An 18651-nucleotide genomic window follows, 5' to 3' on the forward strand; every position below is an offset into this window, starting at 1 on the left:
TACAGTAGGTTTTTACTTCAAGACATCCAGGTTGAAACACATGTTACAGGACTTTGTTCAGGTCCTACCTCCATGTATTTTCTTTCAATTTTTATGAACAAGCTTTTGGGGGGTCTGGAGTGTTCAGATGATAAGATCATAGAACCATTACAGTTGGAAAAGGCCATTAAGATCACCTAGCCCAACCACCAACTCATCCCCACCATGACCACTGACCATGCCCCTCAGTGCCACATCTATACGTTTCTTGAATGTCTCCAGGGACCATGTCTCCATCACTTCCTCTGGCAGCCTGTGCCAGATCCTCACCACTGTTTTGGAGATTAAATTTTTCCTAATATCCAGGCTGAGCAAACAGAGATGCTGTATTTTAAGACATAAAAGCCTCAGCAGGATCAGTAACACTGTGTAGAGAATTGCATTAAATTGAAACCAAAGTTCTCTGAGCTCTGAATTAAAATTAAAACTGTACAACTGGGAAGGAAGAATAGGGGAGGGGATATACAAGGAAGGAAGGAAGGAAGGAAAAGGAAGAACAGGCATCATGATCTCATCTTACTGACACTGAGAAATAACTAAAATTTGCAGAGCAACCTGGAGCATAAGTCCAACTCATGACTCAAGTTATTTATGTGTTACAGGTGAGAAATTGGAGTGCGAAACAGAAACATGTACCCAAGCATTTGCTCTTAATATGCATATGTTAAATGTTAGTATTTTCTTGTGTTCAGCGTCAGGTTTTCCCCTGCTGTAGATGCGTGCTTGTGTGGAGGACACTGGCCCAACAGTAAAGACATGTTTCTCTGGTAAACTTTCAAGAGCTTAAGCGTAAAAAACATTAAGCATCTCTCCCAAGCTTTGGAAGACATTCAGAAAGCATTGTTATCAGTTTCTTGTCAGGCCGGTGGCACTGCTGGTGGCAGCCAGTGCTCACAAACAACCTTTTATTCCTGCACTACATCAGTTCCTCAGTGCTGAATATTTCTACTCATATGGCAATATTTTAGAAAACTGTTGAGCTTTACTCCAGTGTGGCTTCAGGGACCAAAGAGCTGCTCTTTTTCAAAGTTGCACAGGAATGGAATAAATTTAGGTTAAGTAAGGATGATTATTCTAAGCAAAGATTTCCTTCATTTAATCTTCCCATAACCAAAAAATGCAAGCAGCATTACCAGTCATTTAAAAAAAAAAAAAAAAAAAAAAAAAAAAAAAAAACCAAAACCTAATGAATTTCTAAGGGAAATTAGAGAATGAGTCCTAAAGTATTTGGATTAGGGAATCTAATTCTGCAACCTCTTTTGTACATGAGGCAAAGGGCAGAACGGATGAGAGCCACATGCTGTATAGCTTCCCAGTCCGGTAGATTTATTCTTCAGTCCTCTCCCTGGCAAGAGTATCTTTCATTCTCAGCACCCTTCTTGCTCCAGTAATGCTGTTTTTCTTTCCCCTCAGAGGCTGACCCATACTCACACTTCCGCAGAGGTCTGACCTTTCATCTCACATTTGATCTCTGGTGCCTATGACGTGCTGGGACTTGGTTTCACCTCCTGGAATGATGTGGAGTGGTTGGTCACTGGCAGGTGAGCCCCAGCAGTGCCTCTGATGAGGAAGTGGGACTGCTTTGCTGCCTTTAGACACATTTCATAGCATCAGAATATACCAAGTTGGAAGGGACCCATAACGATCATTGAGTCATTTGCACAGCTCCATCTTCTGAAATTTCCCTGTGTGTTTTTGGTTATGAAACATGGCCGCAAAAAGCCAGCAATTCAATTGTATCTTCTTCAGCAGCACAGGGGAATCAGCCAAGATCTGAAGTTGTTGCTGTTTTCCTCTTAAAATGGGAATGTGGATGGATATTGCTACTTTGTTTTTGGCAGCTCCTCTACAGCAGGTCCATTCTGCTTTACTTGTCCATCCTCCAAACTGAGCCCTTGTCCTCAAGCAGATCGTATTTTGTTTCTAATTCAGGATCAGGCAGCAGGTTGGTTTGACTCTGGAAGAGTTTCAGGCAGTAAGGGACTAAGGAGGGATTTCTCCTATACAGAAGAGCCAGCCATCCTTCTACCATAACAACAAGCTTAGGATCAGGTAATAACACACCCTGCAGAGACCAAATTCCCACCCAGGTGGACATAAATGGAAGGAGGAGATTCCTGTGTTACATAGCAGGACAAGGACAAAAAAGAGCTGGGCTTAATTCTCCACTGGACCTCAGGCTTCCCAAGCACTGCTCAGGCTTTTGGCTTCCAAACCACCAGGCAGTACAGATTCCTGCTCCTGAGTCCCTCTGTCACCTTATCTTCAGATCGTTAAAGGTCTGAGAAAACATAGTCTGGCAGTAACAGCCACCACCAAATTTTGTTTGTGGGAAATTGGGCCCATAGATACACTTTGCTGAGTATCATGAGTCCTGCTTCTGTTGTTCTGCTGGGCAGCACTGCTCCCAGGGAAGCTGATGCCCAGAAACATGTCATGAAGTCATTTCAAAGTGATACTCAGGTTCCCAAAAATTTGTATCTCTTCATGGATGTTTGCAAGACAGGAGGACATGGCAACATCCCTCCAACATTGCTCCAGTGAGCTCTTTGCCCTCCTCCTGCATGCAGACACGTTCATGTGTGCCTGGGCACTGCCAGGAGGGGCTCCTGTAGGGATGGATGTCTCAGGCAGCATCTTGAAGTGCTGAAATATGATGGGGAAAGAAATTCTGGAAAGCAGGATAAAACCAGAAATGGGTGCAAACACAATTAGAATGTATGGTTTGCCGTCTGCATCTTTAATAAATGTTTGTCTGCAATGAAATACAATTAACATGTAAGATAATGCATTTTACCTCATTTAGCTCTTCACTGGGTTTATAAACAAATTCTGCCAGCTAACTGTCCCCGTTAAACAGATGCACACACCATACATGAGCTAAACCACACCGCAGCCTGCAAACTGGAACAGGTGCAGGGATCATAATGAGATGATGAATTTGTCAATTTACCAGTTCTAGATGTTGACAACAGTGAATGCATTTTATTTAAAACACTCAACATTGAAAAACACCTTTTCTTCCCTCACTGTAAGGAGTCCAAGGTGAGGGAAATTAACACAATAAAACCTCATAATACATGCTGACTTCTAATATTAAATGCTGGTGCAAATGTTATCCCAAATATATTTCAGATCAATTCTGTGTATTAACTAAGAAAGGGCACAGCTTACTTTGGGTACTATGATACTTGTATCAGTAGAGTCTGTAACTTGAGGCAGCACCTATGGAAGCAGATCTGAAACTTCTCCTTCCTCCTGATTACCCCCTGTGGGCATCGCTGCATGATGGATGCTCACAAAACCAGACACGCCACCTGTTTTGCAGTGGGGGGACTGCTGGGGGTTGCAAGCAGGGCTGTTGATTCCTCCAAGGAGCAGTGTGAGCTGTGGCAGGAGGAGGCCACGGGGAGGGCTGCTGAGGGGGAAGACTGCGCATAGCGGAAGATGAGCTCCACAGAGAACTGCCTGCTTGTGCTTATAGTTTATTCCCATTATAGTTGATACCACTGATGGTTTGTTCTTATCTGAATTACTGCAGAGTCTGATTTCCACGGGCATCCTGTTGCCTAACAATGGGTTCTATACTCACAGACACCTTTTCAATTCAAAGACATCAAGAAAAATAACAGCTGTAAGATAATTACCAACCTGCATCTTTCCTAACTACCGTGCAATATGGGCTCTAGGCCCAGCTGCCCAATAAGGATCAGTGCTTCATGCTCAGCCTTGCTTGGAAATGAGCAAAAGAACAGTCATTTCTCTCTAAGGATGTCTTCTTGAACCCAAAACCTTTGCTTTGTGTTGTTAGCTTATACCGTCAGTATATTATATGTTAGCATATTAATTGCTATTAATTATGCCATCAGTCTCCAAGAGCAATTCAGTTTAAAGAGAGTTTCTTTGTCTTTGCTTTCAGCTAGGGCTGGGTCCCCATCCAGCACAAATCAAGGTATTTCCATTGTAGTCAAAGGAGATGAGCCAACATACGTTACTAGGGAACGTTGTGCCTTTAGTGTGTTTAACAGTTGAAATGTTGCTATTCTCAGCTGCTTTTTCAAATAAATTATGCCAGATAATGAAAACCTGGAATGAGCCCTAGCATACATGGGTATAACTTCTCTGACTGCAGGCTTGTAGTGCTTGGTTACCCCACAGCTGGATTTAGCCCAGTCAGTTCAGTTTGGCATTATCAGTGGGAACGTGGCTGTGAGTTCATGAAATGTCATAGTAAAGCTCTAAGGTGACACTTTAAATTGTCTTAAAGTGTAAGCGTGCATTCAATTTACATTTAACAGGATGGGTATCACTTAAATACTAAATCAAAGGTTTAATACATGCTCCAAGGTGTAGCAGGTACAGCTGGTGAGCAGGATGGGCCAAATTTACCCCTAATAATGAGATGCTGGGCTCAGCTGAACTTCCAAAGAGAACATTTCTGCCCCTTTTTTTGTGTGTGTGTGTGTTTTATTTTTTTGTGTGTGTTTTATTTTCTCCCAGAATCTTCCAGTACAGATCCTAAAAAGAGCCTCAGACAAACTAAATGCTTTCTTGCTCATGTTTTCACTTACCTAGTAAACTTGAGCAAAGAAGAAAACTTCCAAAGGCTGACTTTTTACCACAGACACAATTGGTTGCCCCCTAGACCTGCAGCTGTCTTTTCTCCAACCACAGTTCAACTGCTGATACACATTGAAAGAGACACACATCTGACTCCTAAAGGTGTAGGGTAAGCAGCCAAGGCACAAAGGCAGAGGGCGAGACACAGCCAGATTTTCCATTTTGAGGTAAAATTTCAAAATGTAAAAACACAATAGTTCCAGAATAGCACAAAATCCAAAGGATTTCTCAGAAATGGAAAGTTCAGAGAACAAGGGTTTTTTGTTTTTTTTTTTCCTGTGTTTTGTTATATAAATATTTTCTGTTGCAACTTCCAATGAAAACTTTGTAATGAAAAGTTATTTCCAGGAAAACAAAAAGCTGTGTTGTAAAAGGTAGGGGGATTTATTTTTCTCTCTTTTGTTTCAAAACAGATTCTCACCAAAAGTAGGAAATTTGTGCAGAATGTTTTGCCTTTGAGAGAAGAGCAGTTCTTTAGTAAGCAGAGCAGCATCAAGAAGGAACATGCCAATTGCCTACATACGCAGGATGGGTGTTCGATTGTAATTGTGCCTACCGACTCTGTAAGTGAGTGCTGGCATTTCTATCCTACGTAGAAATGTTCTTCAGCTTCCTTCTATCTTCTCCTCTGCAAGATTTCAATAGTCCTAGTTATTAAAGAAAAAAGATGGAGGAGGGAAAAACGCTGCAGTCTCCTTTTAAGGGTAAATGTTATGGCTCCTCCACATCTGAGGTTTTTTCTTTTATGAACTAAAGGCGGGGAATATTGCTGGTAAGAGTAGCGGTCATGCTTGACCAGCAGTGTGATTCTAGCAACAAATGAGTAGTGGAGCTTCACACTTTTTAAAAGCATACACCCAAATCTCAAGAGCAAGAGCATGACAACCGGCTCTTGCATTTGCGGAAGGCAATGGAAGCTTCTCAGCGGGTGAAGCTAGCTGACTTTAGACCCCAAGACCCCTGGGGCAGAGAACAGAGTGGTTCATCTCTTCTTGGGGTACTTGAATTTACAGACCACTAAACAGACTGAAATTATTCTTATTTGGAGCTTGCATGAGACAATTTTCAAAACTAGAAACAGTGCCCAACCAGAGCCCTAGATCCAGATTCAGATGTCAGTGTGCAGTGCAACCTGTTACTGTAGCAGGCTGAGCACCTACACCAAACACGGGTGAAGCTAGCTGATTTTAGAGTATCAACTCCTTCTGGTTGTTTTGCTGTTGTTTTCATCTTGTCTGTTCTCCTTTTCATTATGAAGCTCTGATTTATGCATCATGAGCCCGATCAGGTGAGTACTGTTTGGATGATGTTCGTTTGTAGTTTAGTCTTGTAAATAAGGATGAGGTGTTTTTTTAATCCTTTGTTCTCCTCAAACACCTTCTGGCTTCATGGTGGTTTGTTTGATAGAGAACATCAGGTAAGGTCCAAAGTGCTTTGTAAATCTGAATTTTGCTTCAGCATCCATATTATCAGCTGTGTGATGAAGAATGTGTTTCAGAACAAGTTCAGACTCTTGGCATTTAAGTGAAAGTTGTCATTAATTGAAAGTATTTTAAAGGTGGGTTTCACTTACAAAGCATTGTGAGTAGAACATGTTTGATTTAGGCTTTCTTTATTATATGTTTGGATTTACAGGAGGTAATTATACCTAGTGAACACCTGTTTTTAAGCATTTTCCCTAGTGATGAGGTAAAAAGATTTGGTTATGTATTAAAAAGGGATTGCTGAGAAGCTGAGAAAGGAGACTACTTTGTCGATTCCAGTTCCTGTTCTTCCATGGCACATGGGAGCTCCCCATGAGCCACCAATGGGAAGCTTAGGGTTGAGGAAATCTTAGCAGGTCAGGCTCCGTTAATTCCACTGGCAAAACGCATTCACATCAGAGGGGTTGAAGTTGCATCTAAAGCTTATTTTCAGACTGTTCTCTAGTATTTTGTCTTGGGTAGCAGCTCGATGAATGAGAATGGATTTTGCCTATTTATAGGGTAAAGCCTCAATTAAAGGCATCTAATGCATTTAGTATTAGGGGACTGCATATTAAACAGAAATAAAAATAAATAAATAAATAAATAATAAAATAAATATATTTCCACTTTCTTTGGCCTTGAGTTACGATAGGAAGGTTTGGCAAACAATATGTGTATGTCCAAGATGATGTTTTTCATGTCCTTTTGGGATTTAAAATCCAAGAGTCACACTTGATTTGTCTAGTAGGTAAAAGAGAGATAGATAATGTTGTAATGTTCTTAAGCAGCTTATTTTGAATTTTGGAGCTTGTGCATGTTGTAGGTAGCTGTCAAATTAAACAAAATAGGAGTGGAGAAGGAAGCACTGGATGTCAGAGCCCAACTTAGCCTGCTTCCATTTAGTCTAGTTCATGCACTGACATTTCCAAACAATGCATTCAATTTTTTTATGCTAGAAATGAAAAAGCATATTTTCCCCTTTCAGCCTGTGACCTCGTCTTTTGCTGATGACTTCAGTCATTGTTTGTAATAGTCAGACCCCTGGGGCAGAGAACAGAGTGATTCATCTCTTCTTGGGGTACTTGAATTTACAGACCACTAAACAGACTGAAATTATTCTTATTTGGAGCTTGCATGAGACAATTTTCAAAACTAGAAACAGTGCCCAACCAGAGCCCTAGATCCAGATTCAGATGTCAGTGTGCAGTGCAACCTGTTACTGTAGCAGGCTGAGCACCTACACCAAACTTCTAGGAAGTTTTGATTACTCAAATCTATGGGCATTTGTATCATCAGGGAACCCCTTAGTATGTACAGTCTAGTCAGCTTTATTGACTACTCAGGTAAAGCATGGTGTACATTTCTACTGACAGATTTGTGCTAGACAAAGCGGAAGCTATTGCTCAGAAAATATCCTGCAGGTGGATGTCTGCCTGAAGGCTCCACCAGGTTCTGTCCTCTGCTTGTCCAAAGGAGCTGCAGGAAGGAGGATCTGCACCAGGATGTGCTGTGTTCAGAACTGCATCTAGTGTGGTTATAGAACTCCCAGAGATGCAAAGCTGCCCCATGATCCTGTGATCAGCTTCACTCACACCTGAGCCTGTGCTGGTTTTCATTTCACAAAAAAGAACCTGACAGTTGAGGATTTGCAAATCCATATAGCCTTTGATTTGTGCCTCTAACGGAGACAGGTCAAACACAGAGCCTATTGCTAACTCATAGGAAAAATTTGAATTAAATAGGAATTGGCTTGACCTCCCTTCTGGATTTGACTTTGCAAAACCGAGCTCTGACAGGCAAGCTTCTGAGAAACCCAAACAGCCTCCAGTTTTGTCATCTCTGCTTTGCATATTTCAATAGTTTCTTGCCAGCTATATTGCTATATTGCTTATGATAATAAGAATAACAGAAACCAAAGTGGAACCGCAAGTTAAGCTGCTTATTATATAATTTAATTAGACTCTACTGCGCTTTCTCTTCCAATTCCCAACTGACAAGGATTGAATTGTTAGGTACATTTTTCACATTGGGATTCTGAAGAGTTTATTTTGACCTGGCAAACGGTTTTAAGTCTGAGGAAAAGCAGGTCGAGCCGTGGTGAAATAAAATAGGAAGTATGCAGTTTCTTCTCACCAAGCCTGGTATCTGCGTGACTCCGGCACACAAAGAGCTGGTGTGAATTTCAGGGCTTGCGCCTGCCTTAAATCAAGGCATTTGCAGAAATTAGTGGTGACATGGTTTACCCAGCGGTCTTTGCTAAGGAGCATTTTTGTGGGGAATTTTGCATCGGATGCCCATAACTTGTTGGCTTCATGAAGTCACATGTGCTGCTAAGTTCGGAAGGAAGGAAAAAACCCACGTTGTTATTAGCAAGTTCCCCACCTCCCCCCGCTCCCTTTATTCCTCCAGACATGGAGGGACGGTCCCTCTCCCTCTCAGGAGGCACTGCTTTTCCTTTCCATATGCCGCGTTCTGCCCCTTGCGCTGAGTGACTGATCGTCCCACAACACGCCATTTAGCGGCTGTGTCGCCAGGACATTCGTTGTCTCCCCTTCATCCTTCATCCCCCCCTGGGCTTTAAAGGCCACATTTTCCAAGAGGCAGACAATCATGAGAAATAATGTTTTTTTGAAAAGGGAGTGATTGTCACTGAAACTGATAGGTCTGCGCGATAACAAAAACTGTCATTGCCTCGCATGGGACATGTGCCCCAGGGACTGGGCAGAACAAAGGGATCCTTAGAGAGGAGCAGCGAGCCATGTGCGTCCCCTCATCCCCGTGGCACCAGGCAGAGCCCACAGCCATTTTTCTCATAGGCCGCTGGGACAGATAAATGAAGGAAGTATTTGAACCGTTTCCATTTAAGGAAGGAGTTAAATAGTTGAGGCATTATTTTCGTCTGTATTATTTCTCCTGCAGTTTTAGATGCACCCACTTACCAGAGGAAAGACTGTCGGCAGGAGCTGTCCTGTACAAATACTGGGGCCGATCCTGCAGGTTCTCCTTATCCTGACAGAGGATCTGGCCTCCTCCACCATCCTCTCAGTGTAAGCTGATCGGGAACAGTGGTTCCTCAGTTCTTTGGAGGGAAACTGGCCGTGTTCCCCCCACGCCTGCTCTCTCAGCACACACAAGTGATAAGAAGCACTCTTGCTTTCCTTAGGAACAAATGGGAGCAATACACCAAGTTTCTGGAAGGCAAATGCCATGCTTTCTACCACCCATTTTGTCAACTGATGTGCTGTTATGAGCCTGCTATTGTTGTTAATTCACATTATTGCATAAACTACAGGGTCTCACCACTCCTGTCCTTTGTGCTACTTTCCTCTGTTACTACGCAATGCAAGACAAATCCACTGCAAAGCAATAACCACAGTCGCATCTGAAAATGAGACCTAAATAAAATTAAATGTTAGTGGTGATGATCAATGATTGCTATTAAGGCTGTACAATAAAAGGAAGCACAGCTCAGATCTAGTTTGAGACAATAGGACTCTGTGGGCCACTCTGAGGTCTCTAACTTCTCCCCAAGAGACATCCTGTAGGTATTCATTCAAGTAGCCATTTTTTCCCTGGTTTAAGCAATCACAACAAACGGTGCTTTTATTACCAGCAGTGGAATATGGCTGAGCTCATGGACCGATGGCTTTGTACTTTTAAAGTTGCACCTGACCAAAAAAAAAAAAAAGGCTTGGGAACTAATGAAGGTTATCTTTTTTCCTTAATTTGCTATTTTTCCTGCTTCTTACAGCTGAATCTTCTGAATTATATGACGTAAAACTAACTTTCTCTTTTATTGCCCATGGGTCAGGTACTCAAAATATTAGTCAAGGACTGTCAATTTAATTGGCTTCTACATCCCTCAGGAGGATCTGGAAGCCCATTGCCTTTGAGAATCATGATTAAATGAGTACCACCAGATGAGAAGTGGGAGAGTGATTCAATATAATATGTATATGTATACAATATGTAAAGGGATGACAGTTCTTCACACAAGCTTCTTCCTTATCTTATTTTCCCATATTGCAAAATCTCCATGAGGATATTATGATTCCTTACGAGACTGTGCCTAAAATGAAACATAATCCTGCACTGTTGCTCTGTTTTCTAAATCCCAAAGTTAAATTTTGCTTCAGTAGCAGCAGTTGCTTACTGTTGTCAAAATACATCAAGTAGTAAGGAGTGTGTTTTCTTGAGAACTATACAAGCAATTGTATCTATAGAGGAGGTTAAGGCAGGGATGCTTAAACCTGTGCACTAGCAGATAGTGAGTGTGTGTTGGATCTTTGCTCCATCACTTGTGCTGAGTCTGGCAGTGTTCACCTATGACAGCCATTCAGCCTCCTGGAAAGCATTCTAACAGCATCCTCCAGCCAACAGTGTGCTCAGGCTGCTCACACTCCGGGGCTGTCTACAGCAGCCAAATGGGAGCTCTTGATTCCCTCTGCAGTGCTGCTGGACAAAAGATCATTATTCCAAGATTTTCCATTTTATAGGCAGAGAAACAACGAACAAGAAGCTGAACAACCATCAAGTGCAATTACAACCACAGCGCATACGGTGTGCTATTGATTTATTCTGTTTCTCTTTTAAAATTGATTCAGACCAGGTTTGTTTACAGGCTGCCTTATCAGACTCAGGCGGTACTAATTGCAAGGCAGAGGCAGCAGAATTGTGCTGTACACAGGTAAATAAGATAAATGGGACTTCACTCTGTCCAGATACTTAGAGAAAACTGAGAATTAAATCTGTCTTGTAGTTCGGTGTTGCTGTAGCACCCACACCTATCTCAGGCCTGCGGAGGGCTCAGCCCACCCAAGGAACAGGTCCAGGTTCCCAGCTTGCCATGCCGCCTTGGTACTCTCCTGACAAAGCAATAGCCCCTGTTCTAAGGGGTTCCTGGCACCTCATGTTTCAAACAGACAAAATGCACTGTCCTGGGATGGGACGTGGTCCCATTCCCACCAATCTCACAAAGCTCCTTCTTTGAGTCCAGTGCAAGCTGGACTTTCTCATTATATTTGTTTAATAAGACTTATTTATAAATTTGCACTCACTGAAAAACCACTCCAAAACCTCTATCTGGTAGCTAATAACAGTAAACCAACCAGTTTTTCCCTTGGACACAGTCCTTCTCTTGAACCTCACCTTCCAAACTCGGGTATGGTGTTACAGCCCATCCCCTATGCTCTATCCAATGCTGCCCATGCTGACATGGCAGCAGAGTGCTCCATCCTGAATTACTTACATAGGAGGGTAAGTAAGGTGGGTGCCTGCATCAGCCTTGCTACAGTAGTTTCTGAATAACTTCATGCTTATACAAGAAACATCCCTCTGAACCACGCAGCTTGTGCACCTTGCAAAAATTACTTCTAAATCTTATGTTTCCCTTGCAACTCATCTGTTATTTCTGGGGAAGAAGAAAGTTTCTTTTCATTTCTGTCTGTCTTCCATTAAGCTCAATAACTCTATAAATCAATAATAACTTTTAGGGATGAACTTCTTTGTAATTATGTCTCCAAAGCCAGGTAATTGTTTGCATATTTTTATAGAGAAATATAGAGGGGAAACATGTGTTCAGTGTGATTGAACCACCTTGCCGGCGCCCCGCCCCCCCCAACAAAAAAAAAAGGAAAAGGAAAAGAAATATTTTAAAGTGGTTATCAGCATTCATCACTTTCACACATTTCATGTGACTCGTACCCAATTACTTTATTTTGTACAAGACTCAAATCACTCAATCGGACAGCAGCACAGGCGCTGGAGAGGGGAAAGTACAGTGTATCAATTGGGATCTGATTTGGATTTTATTACAATGTGGTCTTTATTAAGGATAATAATCTACAACCTCTGAGTTAGGGCAATGTTTGATTTCAGTCAAATCAATCTTTGTGTATCTCTCTGATGCCTCAGTGACATTTCCCAACAGGAAGTGGCTAAAAGCCCAAACGGGAGTGATCTCAGATTAAGAAACAACACAGACATCTTGAAGGCACTTGGTTCGTCGACCAAGATGACAGCAACCAGAGAGCCCTGGGGCACTTTTCCAGGATGCCTACTCCCTGTGTGCCAGCCATCTGGGTTCATTTAAAGCCCTGCCTTTGCTTGGAGTGTGTGTGTGTTGGGTGGAAGTGGCGGGGGCACGGCGTGTCAGGTTGCAGGCTTCAGTGTGGGCTGGCTGGGGGCTAAGCCTCCTGCCTGGGCCTTCTCAAAGAGGGCAACAGCATCTGCGAGTCCCTCCAGAGGAGCAATTTCAGCAGGACCAGCTGCAGGGGGGATGTTTAGCGTATTCTTTATTCAAAGTGAAAGATGTTAAGCAGGAAATTTCAGAAGCCCTCTTGTTCAGAGAAAGGGAAAGGAGGATCAGTGGAGAAAATAGAAACTGGAAAACATCCATGAAATTAGTCCCAAATCATTGCCTATCCTGATCGTTTCCTGACAAGCTGTCTGTCACATATTTGCAGCAGGTTATACAAGTCTCCTTTACCGGTAGCACGTCCACATGCCACACACCAGAGGTTTGGAAAAAGCAACCACCAAATTTGTTTTAGTTGAAATTAATTTTTTTTAAAGGAGTGTAATAGTTTTTAAAGAGAGGACTCACATATGGTATAGCCAGCAGACAGCTCCAAGCACTATATTCCACTTTCTTATTCTCCTGTAGTTAAGAGATTTTAAATGATGGATGTACTAAGGCTCTGCTGGGTCTGGCAGGGATGGGACAGGGCACCCAGAGCTGCCTATGGGGAGAGAGGAAGAGATAAAGCCCTGTTGTCCTCCGGGATGGAAAAGAGGCAGAAGTTGAGAAACCTGAGGTTGGTTCTGGAGAAATGAAGCAAGACCTAAATTAAAAAGTAGTGCTGCCATAAAGGCAATAGGTTGTGTTATGACACTAGAGTGTGAGGCACTAAGGAATGACCCAAATTTGCACAGCTATGGCTGTGCTGGATCTTTTTTTTATCCCAAAGAGAGGAGGAAGAGTCTCTTCCCAGAAAGGGAAGGTGTTGCTCGGTCACAGTCTCTGTGTCTATCTGATTGTGCTGATTGCATCAACAGATACCGGATTTTCTTGACTGAGGTGAGATCTGAAGTAGATGGTGGTGGTTTCACTAGCAGCTCTGTAGTTCTGCCTGGATCACTGCAGTACCACTTTTACATGTCCTTTGGGACAGGTGGATAAGAAAAAACACCTAACTCTTCCTGCCCTGTCCCAGTCCAACTAGTGGGGAAAACCAGGGCCAGGAAACCAGCTGTGAGAGCTCTCCTCTGGTGCTTGGGTCTCAGCTGCCACCTCCTTCCTGGGCCTCAGCTCTCCAAATTGCCCATTGCTCATAAGAAGCTGCGCCATCTACCAGCCCCCAGCAGAGTATGATCAACAAAGAGATTGCATATAACTAAATGTCCTCCTGAGGCATTACAGTAAGGTTATATTTGCGTGTTCAGGTTGATATATTTTATGCCAAAACCGAAACAAAAAATGGATGAGGGAGGATTTAGCCAGATGGGACATTGCCATGCCTGCTGAGATATACTCAAATTTTTAATGTAAGAAAGCAAAACTGGAAAGAAAAAGTCACAAGTGTAGAACCACCTAGTGGTTATTGACCGCATGGTGAGATGGGCATAGAAAGACCAGTTACCTCAGCAATGTGGTCAAAATGCCTCGTGCAAAATCAGCACAGAGAGCAGGCAGGACTTCTTCTGCTGACCGTTTCTCAGATTGGCTTGTTATCCTTTTGAAAAAAGTCACTGGTCATGCCTTCCTGTCTTTTGTATGATACATTTTAGAGATTTTTAATGATGTCAGAACTTGCTTTTGTGAGCAGTATGAAAAAACAGAAAGAAACAGTTTCAGCTCCCCCGGAAGAGTGCAGAGCAAACAGCTACGCATCAGGAATAGGGACTGAGGTACAGAGGAAGAATCAGGAGCAACATATAGGTTTTAGCAGCCCTATTTCTGCGTCGTATCAGCTGGCGCGTATTGAACAGCACATGAAAAAATAATTATGCTTGGAATGAAGCTGCATTAAGAGAAAAATTACAAATTCATTCCCTGAGTAGCTGCTCTGAAGCTTGTGGATTTACCCTAGGGATGAATTTGGGCCTGTATATGTCAACTGGCTGTGAGACATAATTTGAACTTCTACCTTTGCCAAATGAGCAAATATACACACGCCATTTATTGCCAGTTCTGTTGGTTTAAGGGGTGCTCTGTATTTCAAAGCTAACATTTGTACCACTTGTTGCTGTGGTTGTCTCTTATTAGCACAGCAAATAGCTAATGAAAATCTATGGCCTTGGAAAAACCCAGCTCATAAGTTAGGACTTTAAATTAGTCTGCCTGTCATACACATGCAGCGTGGTACCCCGCTACTTTTTGTCTCATTCAGTCAGCCCATTTATAAGGACACAAAGTCGCTGGGTACAAAGGTTGCAAGGAAAACTTTTTCCAAGAGGAAACAAGCCTGCTCAATGGCAAACAACTCATGCTCTATTTAAAGTCAGGCAGCATTCATTTTTCATGCCAAAGAACCCGATTCATCCAGGGTGTAACTTCACAAACACCAGCGAAGTTCCACCAGAGACTAATTTAGTCCAAAGTGCTTAAAAATCGTGCTTAATTTATACACTTTTCAGTTTGGTCTTCCTGCTGGCAACACCACACGACTGTCCCTGTGCTTCATCTGCATCGCAGCCACCACCACCATCTCCTGCAGCTCCTGGTGCCACGGTGCTGAGTCCCACCCCTCTGCCCCGCAGGGCTCATTGCTGCGGTCTTTTGCCAAAGCACAGGGGAGATGGTGGAAAGCTTTTTCTTTTCAGATTTATTCTCTTTCACAGCATCTCAGCACAGCTGAAGTGGGCAGGAGCTCTGGGTCCATGCAGCCCACTCCCTGCTCATCAGGGACACCCTGACCAGGGTGCCCAGGCCCATGTCCAGGTGGCTTCTGAAGGTCTCCAAGGAGACCCCATAGACTCTGGGTACCTGTGCCACTGCTTCAGCACTTGCACTGCACAGCAGTTCTTGTCATGTTCAGAGGGATCTCCTGTGTTCCACTTTGTGACCAGTGCCTCTTGTCCCGGCACTGAGCGATACTGAAAAGAGCCTGGCTCCAAACCCTTTGCACCCTACTTCAAATATTCATATACATGTACAAGATCCCCCCAAGCCTTCCCTTCTCCAAGCTGAACAGCCCCAGCTCTCTCAGCCTTTCTTCATGGCAGAGGTCCTCCATTGCCTTATCATCTTCATGGCCCTTCACTGGACTTTTTCTGGTGCGTCCAGATCTCTCCCATGCTGGGAAGCCCAGAACTGGACCCAGCACTCCAGATGAGGCATCACCAGTATTGACTAAATTATATTCCTCCCTCAGCTGTCCTCTTCCAGAGAAAGTGTGATGCCAGTGTGCCTGTGATTACAGCCTGAGCAGTCCAACAGGAAAGTCTGTCCCTCATTTCAGTAAGGGATTTTCTGAGATAATTCTTCTTTCAAGGAAGCTGGGTTTACTTTAAATAGCCAACTGACAGCCTGTAGGTGCCTGCTTAGTGCAGCTTTTTTCCTTGTTCCACTTGCAAGGATGCATCTGTGCAAAGTGATACAAAACAGCGTCAGGTTCATCCAATCCGTAACTCCCTGGACTGCACTAACTTAACCTGTAATATTTAAACAGTATCAGGAATTTGTTTTAGCCTAAAATGTCCTCTTCTTCCATTTAATCTCAAGTATAATGTGTCTGTCATATAATAGAACAACGTTTGATTTTTGAACGCATGCCCTAAAGATGCCATTAGCACATGGCATGAAAGCACGGCTTTCATCCCAGCTGTAATCACCAGACTGTCCCTAATGTGAGCTACATGCAGGTCATGGATTTGTAGAAGCTCCTCCCAGGGTAATTAAAGCACTGAGCTGTTAGGATTTTTTAAACAAGATTTCTGGTCCTTTACAAAACGTGTGCTATATATCTTAAATCATGACATGTTTTCCTCAAGGAGTTCCTTGTCAAGAATCTTTGTATTTAATAGTAGGTGATGATGAGAATATGCCCTAAATGAAACGTAATTGAAAATGAGATTATGTAACTTTACTTCCTCCATAAATAGACTTTCCCTTGACATGTTGTAGTCAGGTTTGCATTGAAGTCTTTAATGTTAAACAAGCTGACAAATACAAGATTTCTTTGAGAAATGAAAAAAAAAAAACACAACTCCACTGAGATCTGATTTACATTTGCTACACCTGTACCAAAAGGGAGCAGAGCTGTGTTCCAGGGCATCACACTTGAAAGATAAAAATCCAGTGGTGACAAATTGTAAAAAAGTTAAGTTAGAGAGAAAAAATCCTCATGTCACTCAAATAAATCAAACATCAAAACAAACAAGCTTTAATTTACTAATTACTGTATTGGCTGTCAAATAAAATTTTAGTCACTATTAGTACAGCTGCATATTCTCCTTTGCAACAGCTCTCAGAGAAAATGGCCTGGGATTTTGTTTGATTATAGGCAGTTAAACTGAGTGATTTTTTTACATTCAGCTTGAGAACATGAGGTGATGTTTTGCTTGAAAGTTTTCATACCCTTTCAGCAGGCAAAGCACAGCCTGGTTAACTGCTCTCAGTGCAACTGCGTTTTGGGTTAGGCTGGCAATTAGCTTTCAAACCAAAAAAAGAGCTTGAATCTCCTGGTTTGAACAATGACAGAATGTATAAAGGATACGCTGTCAGAACAATGGAGTTTGCTGCTTACAAAGTACAGCTTCCAAAACCACCATAGAGAAACAGATCTGGCGTGCTGGACCTGATTCTTTATCAACTTTGTGATTTTGCAAATGACAATACGTCTTGAAAACCTCCGTGTGAGAAGGTCCATTTTTCTTTTCTCTTAAACATTTGCGACTTAAACTAATCAGTGGCTGCAGCGGCAAAAACATTATTTTCTCGTTACAGAACCAGTGGGAGTTTAAGGACGTTTAGTATCTTTACTCATTGTTTTTGCCATAAACATGCAGCAGAAAAAGCCGGCCAAGCCCTTTGAGGGCTGCTGGCTCTCTGAATTCAGTTGAAACAGATTAGATTTTCCTCAAGCAGCTTCTCTGCAGAGATGATGTTGATACTTGTTCCATCTTTCCTGTCTTCACCAGGGGAGTAGTCCTTGAGTACAGTCCATGTGTGAAGGAAACGATCAGCAAAAGTAATTACAGTATCACCAGGAGCTAAGCTCCTGCCAGTACCGCTGTTTTTATCTCGATTTTCAGTTTAAACTGAAACACTTTAAAAAGTGTCTGGGGATGAGTTTTAGGCATCTGATATTCAGATTAGAAAAATCTCTTTGCTGGGGGTGGTCCCCTCTGGCCGTGTATTTAACATCTCTATATCCAGGTGGAGGGAGATGGAACTTTGGGTACGGTAATTGCTCCTGCTATGCAGTAGGAGTTACAGTAACGCACGCAGGGGAATCACAGCAAGAGCAGCTCAGCAGCAGCTGCATGTCCGAGGAGAGGAAAGAAAGAAATCTACTTATTTTTGAGCAAAACAAATAGAAAGCGCTAAAATTATGCTGCTGAAGTGTGCTGACACCAGTTGTGCATCTGAGACCTGGAACAATGCTCAAGGCTGTGTCCAGCTACACAATTGGCATCCTGATAGGAGGGTGGGTGCCTTACCACCCTCCTGTGGGCTGTCGAATGGGGTGCAAAAGCTATTTCTGATGGGATAGCTTTGCACGTCTGCATCTCCAAACACTGCAGAAAATGATCAGAATGATCTCTGTGTTCAGGGATGCTTTCTTACCAATGTATTTGCCGCTGCTTAGGTAGGGTTGTTGCCCAGTGTTTCACTGTAACTTAGGCCGGCCTATAACCCAGACCCAGCTTTTCTTACATGAGCCAAAGCAGACCTTTACCAAATGTTCCTTCACAAATGGGTATTTTGACCCATCTATACTCTTACATTTGCAGTGAGAAATTACCTCAGAACAAATCTGGTCCAGAAGCCAGCAGTCCTCTTCCATCATCACTGAGTGAGCAAAGTCATCAGCTTGAGCATGTCAAACAGAGCAGGTTTCATTGGTTTTGACTGAAACATCAATATCCCAAGAGTGGCAGATTGGACACCATTGTGATGATTCACATAACTCCAAACTGGGCAGGAGCTGAACCCCAGCAGCACAGTTTAGCAGAAAAGGGCTGGGATAATGTCCGTGCTCAGGATCCACACCAAGCCTGCTTTGGCTTCAGCTTGTCCACCAGGCAGCAGGGGCTAGGGATCTCTAGAAATGTGTCCAAGGCTATTCTGGCTCTGAGGCTGGCTAGTGTGGGGTGATTGTGTCCACACTACTAATCTGTCCATCTCTTTAGACCATTTAAAAGAATGAATGATTGATTTCTAGTGCCTGGAAACATTCTTAAGTCCTACTTAATTTGTTAGCATAGACAGAGTCAGTCTGACTCGACTAACAGCCAAGTCCAGGAAAGGAGCTGCAGTGCAGCCATGAAGGAGGAACATGGTCAGCTACCCCACCCTCAG

At 42.9% G+C, this 18651-nt stretch overlaps 1 long non-coding RNA gene across 1 annotated transcript in view; it reads left to right on the forward strand.

The window, feature by feature from the left end:
• The window catches only part of LOC122189537, a 55445-nt gene that overhangs the window by 785 nt on the left and 36009 nt on the right, over positions 1-18651 (forward strand). Inside the window, exons 2-3 of the long non-coding RNA XR_006181851.1 lie at positions 1453-1580; positions 5073-5222. This is a non-coding gene — a long non-coding RNA (uncharacterized LOC122189537). The remainder of the gene's footprint in view (positions 1-1452; positions 1581-5072; positions 5223-18651) is intronic.

This window comes from Lagopus leucura, unplaced genomic scaffold, assembly GCF_019238085.1.
Source record: "Lagopus leucura isolate 7727_CA_CO unplaced genomic scaffold, USGS_WTPT01 Super-Scaffold_100157, whole genome shotgun sequence".
In the NCBI taxonomy this organism is placed as follows: domain Eukaryota; kingdom Metazoa; phylum Chordata; class Aves; order Galliformes; family Phasianidae; genus Lagopus; species Lagopus leucura.